Raw genomic sequence first — 6,715 nt, forward strand, 5'->3', positions numbered from 1 at the left:
CTTGAGGCACTACATTATGTCTTTCAATTAGCACATAGTGAGTTTTTCTTTGAAGACTTCTGAACAAACACACTAGGATTTTTTTTTTTCAGAATTCTTGGTACAGTTTATTTTCCTTTCAAATTCTGGCACCTTATAATCATTTTTTTCCGAGATGAGTAAGGAAAGGGAGGACAAAAATAATATTTGTCTTTCTTTTAAGTTACAGAAGCATCTAAATAGATCAAATATTCCAATATTTGATCTATTTAGGTGAAACCTATGAAGAATATTCCTGTAATATCTAGAGTATCCAGCTAGTCCAACAAGGTGCACCATTCCCTGATTACAGGCTGCTCTGTAGGAAGGGAGGGTTACGCACAAGTTGGTATTCTGTAGGTAATTCAACAAACATGGAAGCTGTGGGCACCTTGGGTCAGTTTCATGTAATTTTTACACCATGGCCACTCAAAGACATGGCAGATACTGAAGAGACATCACACTCTAAAGTTTCTTAAGGGGCCCCTAAACTTGCTGTCTATTCTTATAAAAGACAAATAAACAAAAGGTTCAAAGATTTGTTTTTAATTTTAATACCAAGGATTAAACTCAGGACTGCCTACACACTGAGCATCATTCCCCTCCCTTTTATATATATATATATTTATTTTTAATTTTTTCATCCTCTTTTTTATCCTACTAAAATGCTGAGATTATGAATATGCATCTTCACACCTGGAATTAGGTACAAATACTTTTTCAAGTCCAGGTGACAGGGGTTATGCTCCCCAATTCAACTGAGCAGGCCACACTATTGCTGGCATTCCGCAATCCATCATTGAGGGTGTCAAACAGATCTGCGTGTTCATTACCATCCCATACCTGCCCAAGTCATCAAGTTCTCCAGTCATCTTTGCAGGTGGTCAGGACAGGTACAGCACAGGCAGCGACAGTGTGAGCTTTCTCCACACCACCCCATCCATGTGCCTCAACCCTGACCTGGAGGGACCACCTCTAGAGGCCTAAACCATTCAAGGACAGTATGCCATTCCACAGTCAGATTTGACCAAACTGCACCAATTGGCAATGCAACAATCTCATTTTCCTATGATGCATGGCAACACTGGATTCAGTGCAGGTTTGGATGTATCTGCTCAAACTACTTCTTATGAACTCAACATTCCAAACAATTTCATTGGCTGCATAATCGGATGTCAAGGTGCCAGAATCAATGAGATTAGTCAGATGTCTGGGGCGCAGATCAAAATATTGAACCCAGAGGAAGGATCTACTGATAGGCAGGTTACCATCACTGGATCTGCTGCCAGCATTAGCCTGGCTCAGTATCTAATCAACATCAGGCTTTCCTGGGAGATGGTTGACATGGGGAGCAGCTAGAACAATGCAGATTCATCCATAATCCCTTTCTGCTGCTCACCACCACCCATGATCCATCTGTGTAGTTTCTGAACAGTCAGCGATTTCAGGTTTTAAATAGTTTATAAATTTTCAGTTTCTACAAACTTTATCATACACTCGTGATTTTTTAATTAAAGCATTTTAATTCCTTTCTCTGTTCAGATGTTAATGCTGAGATCCATATTTCAGTTTAGTTCTGTAATGTCAGGAATTTTTCAAAAACATTGAGATGGACTGGAGCTTTTTCTTTGTGAATAGAAACTGGATGTCACAGTGATTCATGGGGGTTTTAGTCCTGTTGTCTTCCTGTTATTTTTGTACCTTTTATCCCTTACAGGACCCTGATTGGGTTTTGAATAGAAGCTTTATTGCAATTAAGATATTTTCTCCTGTTCATCACTCCCATGTTTTTTATTCACCCTCAATTGTTTATTCCTACAACGCTGTATTTAGTTGCTCCTTGTGAAATCTTATGCCCAGATTGAGGATTAGACTTTGCTAGTTCTTAACTGGAGAATAGATGTGCAGTCCCATGGTTGGAGGATGCACACATACATATACATGGAAGCAGTTGACCTGTATCTGGGATTCACCTTCATGGGAATATTTGTCCTTGTTCAAGCTTGCATATTTTAAATGAAAAAAAAAATCATTGGAATTGTCAAGCTTTATTCTTTGCCATGCAAAATTTTAGAACCTTGTGGAAAATTGATTTGGTACTGCCTACATAGGTACACCTTAATGAGCCATCAGTTCTACTCTTTGACACTAACATATTCTGAATGTTCCAACAGGGAGGTGCCACTGCTGCTTTCACCATGAAAATAGACTGCATCTGCCACCACCTTCCACTGTCCATATTCCCTAAGTTAGGACCCTGGTTACCAAGATTCTAATGAGCCTATGCCCAGTCCCACAACAATGTCAGAGTCAAGCATAAGGTATGTGGTATAGTTGGGAATCAAGGATCTGAACATGGACAAAATGGAAGAAAAGGCAAAGTGGAATGAGTAGAAGAAAAAGTGGTGAAGGAGTAAAAGAATGGATCTGAGGAGGAAGAAGAAACTGCTAACTGTGAATTAGATGAGAAAAATGTTGATCACCAGCAGGAGAAGACAGGAAATATGGTGGCAGCATGACACTTATTCCACTGGCCTCATATTAGGCATCTCCTAAAAACCAGAACTTAATGGTATAATCAAACAAGGATGCATACACCTGGCTTCCTCCTCGTAGAGCTCTACCAGAGATGTCACACTCTTTTTCTTTCAAGATGAATAATTTCTTCCTCTCCAGGCACTGCTCATTCAACTTAAATCTTCTGTTGCTCCATTTCTAAACCTGTTCCATCTGAGCTCCCTCAGGTTGTCTCCAGTAGCTCACACCTAATCTTTTTTTTTTCTTCAACCCATCCCACCACTCCTTATACTCTGGAAACCCTCATAACTGAACTCTTAATGCTCCAACCTTGATATTTTGAGCTACCCCTCTTTTTTTCTGACTCCTGGATCACTCTCTGATTTGCTCCACCAACAAAACATCAAGCATAATTGGTGTAAGATTTTGTTTCCTACACAATAAGCTACATATTTCACTCATTTTTTTGTATAATTAAATAAATAAATTATCCCACTCTTCTTGGAATAATACTTTAAAAGAACTAGTTGGAGAAAAATAGTTTAAGTTACCACTAGGGTGACTGGAGGGTATAGTAAAAGCAAGAGGACATGAAGCTGTTCTCTGTAGCATCATTAATGTTCTACTTCTTAATAGAAATAGTAGCTACATAGTATGTTCCTCTTGTAATAATTCAGGATCTGTAGAGTTTTGATGCTGATCAAGTATTTGCATTATTAAATAAGATCAAGTTAATTTCATAAAAGCTGGTGGGGAAGAGCATAAGGGAGAGACTAAAAAATCAGGGTACTAGAAATTATACTATTAAATGATTAATTCAAAATAAAACTAGAACTCATTAGCTAAATATCGCTCTCAATATTTTGAGAAAGACAATTTTTATAGGTATAGACTAGATGGAAAATACTAACAAAGGAGTAATATTTAAACATATTAACAGTGAATATAGCATAGAAAGTGTCAGTAATTCTAAATGTTACATTGAGAACACATCTAAAATTAAAAGAACTCTGGTAAATTTTACAAGTAAAATTTTTATATTATTTATATATTATATACTTGTAAAATGTATGGTATGTATGATGCCTCATTTAATGGAAAATACACCATAAGGTGATTCTGTTATTTTGCTAATGATACAGGATACTAGCAATGATAAAAGGCATATTTTAAGTGAGGGCAATGTTGCAAATATAAATGAACAGTAGCTTCTGACTTTCTCTCCATCCATGAATACATTAAATGGAAGTATTATGTTTCAAGTTCCTCTTAGGCAAAGTAAAAAGAATGAGTTGAAAGATTTGTATAAACTGTACAACTGGGAAAATATCTCCCACTTAGATGATTTTAGAAAGCTGGGGTACCCTTGGGCCTCAGTCCAGCCTTAGGCAATGTGCTATGTAATTGGAACAGAATTAACAACAGCCAGTGTCACCCCAAGAAGAGGAATATCAGGACCATACATATAACACCCTCTCTCTAAATAGTTTTCTGTGCTTTAGATCTTAATTTTGCTTTTGCTGAAGAAGGATCTTCACATTTATACTACTAAGAACACAGAAAAAAAATTATACTTATCTATGTTCATGCAAGGGCATCCATGGGCTTAAAATCCTGGGATCAGGACAGAGAAATAAAATCACAAATAATTTGGTTTATGCATTTGTGGGTGTTCAGAACAAAGAGCTCCAGTCTCCAGTTTGTACCTCTAAAAATTCCAGGACAGCCAATTTTTCTCAGCAGGAAAATTTCTCTTCCTGACTAATGTACTCTTTAACATCTTCCATTCAATGGAAGAAACTAGTTACCTCACATATAACAAAGCACTCTGAAAAGGAAAGGTAGGAGGCTTAGGCAGAGGACCCCAAATAGAAAGCCATTCCAAATGCTCAAGTTCTGGGAGTGAAGCTGACTGATCATTTGCAAATCTCCCCTAGATCACAAACTATGGGTTTTACATTGATTTGCAAGCATCTCAATGGGCTGCTAAAATCCCAAGCAGTAGTTCAAAGAAGGGATTAGAAAGTACATATATTTGTTAATTCCCAGAAAGGTTTTTACACACTCATTCTGTAGATACTTGACAGACTGGACTCCACAATCTTTCCTGACATATTTGATGCACAAGTCAAATAGTGTACACCTGTATACTGAGCACAAGTGTTAGAGTAGCTTTTGTCACCAGGCACAGTCACATGTGCCTGTAATCCCAGCAGCTTGGAAAGTTGAAGCAGGAGGATCTTGAGTTCAATGCCCGGCCTCAGAAAAAGTGAGGCACTAAGCAATTCAGTGACACCCTATCTCTAAATAAAATACAAAATAGGCCTAGGGATGTGGCTCAGTTGTTGAGTGCCCCAGAGTTCAATCCCCAGTGCATACACCAAAAAAGAGAGGAAATAGTTTTGTCAGTAATCTAATACCAAAAAAGAGCCAATAAACTATGGATCTTGGAAAAAGATAACCCTTGCACAGTGTTGGTGAAAATGCAAGTTTAAAAAAGTCACTTGTGAAAATAATGTAAACACCTTGAACTACTTAAAACAGAAATAATATATAACACGGTTAAATTAATTCTGGGTATAAATTCAAGGAGTTACAATGAGTATGTCAAAGAAATTTCTGCATGCCCATTATCATGTAGCAGTATTGCCAGTAGTCAAAGAATAAAAAAAAAAAAAAAAAAGCCTTAAGTGAAGAGTGTCTCAGGAGTTTTATTTCAGGTGCAAGGGATCTAACTACTCCCCAGATAATCTCCACACTATATTTCAGACTGCTTTCTCTTGGCAGGAGAGGACACAGAGATTCAAATGGGCTATATATTCCAAAACTATATAGACACAACACCGTTGGGTACCTCAGAAACAACTGACCCAGGAGAAAGTATGAGAATGACATGAGGACATATCATCCTGCCAAGTCTACAATGGGAATCCCACTTAAGTACATTCCAGTAAGGTATCTGTGTCTCTGGAAGAATAAGAGAGGACAAGAATGAGCATTTTATTACAAAGTATCAAGTGATTCTTCTCTCTATCTATCTCTTTTTCTCTCATATTAAATTCTCACAAACAGGAGGATACAAATCCCATAAACAGTGCCACCTAGGACTTGGGTTGTGGCTCAGAGGCAGAGCACTTGCCTAGCATATATGAGACACTGGGTTTGATCTTTTGTACCACATAAAAATAAAATAAAGATATTGTATCCACCTATAATTAAAAAATAAAATGAATATTATGAAAACTGTGCTATCTAGTGTTAAAAAATATAGTTACAAAATAATGTGTCTATTTGAAATATGAAAAACAGTTTACCATGTTGTGAAGTAATAAATTTGGCATTGGGAGTGTGAACAGAAAAATGAAAAAAAGAGAATTATATTCTGAGACAATAAAAAAATAAAACTAAAGAAAAAGTTCAGCCTTCCAAATTTGAGGTCCTGCTTCCCAGACATATAGAAAGCTCAGGAGAAAAAAGCAACTCAGTTACCTATATATCAGCAACACTTTTATGAGAGAAAAAAATTACATCTGGATTTGGGATTCTCTCCTGATGATCATGCCAATCAGTATCACAAAATCTGAGGAGATGCCACGCTTCCAGAACAAAGCTGTCCACATACACTTCAGGTCATGCCTGAAGATATCGTGATTCTTTAATACAGAATGTTCAGACTTTCAGCTGCTGATGCATTTCCCACTGAATTGGTCAAAGGAGACTGAGAATGAACTTCTCTATAAGATGATTCACTTTTGCATATACTAGAGACTATGCTGGAAAGTTCCCATCTACCAAAACCACTTCCAGCCATAGCAATTGCTGTTTGAAACTTCTTTCAAATGGTCTCCCTTTCCAGTGTACAGATGCTGTCTCAAAACCCTGCACAGTCACTATTGCCTGGCTTTCAGTGTGCCTTGCATTCTCCATATAGATTTTTTTATTATCTGTGTGGAAGCAGAACCTGGGTTTCCTGAGCATTAAGAAGGAAGCCTAGAAATGGATCTGAAACAATGGAAGTTCCAGAAATTAAAACTTGATCAGACAGTGTAAACCATACCTTTTGTACTTATCATATGTTGGATCAAACAATTATCACCCAAGAGCAGATGATTGGAAACTGCTGCCCTCTTAGTCTGAATTTGCTGAGCCTACTTTCCAAATGACAGTAGATGGAATCAAC

General features: G+C 37.3%; 1 pseudogene; it reads left to right on the top strand.

Moving 5' to 3' along the window:
- The first annotated feature begins 392 nt into the window (after positions 1–392).
- On the top strand, positions 393–1,567 carry LOC143404234 (poly(rC)-binding protein 2 pseudogene; annotated as a pseudogene).
- Positions 1,568–6,715: the final 5,148 nt, after the last annotated feature.

Source organism: Callospermophilus lateralis, chromosome 7, assembly GCF_048772815.1.
Source record: "Callospermophilus lateralis isolate mCalLat2 chromosome 7, mCalLat2.hap1, whole genome shotgun sequence".
Taxonomy (NCBI): Eukaryota; Metazoa; Chordata; class Mammalia; order Rodentia; family Sciuridae; genus Callospermophilus; species Callospermophilus lateralis.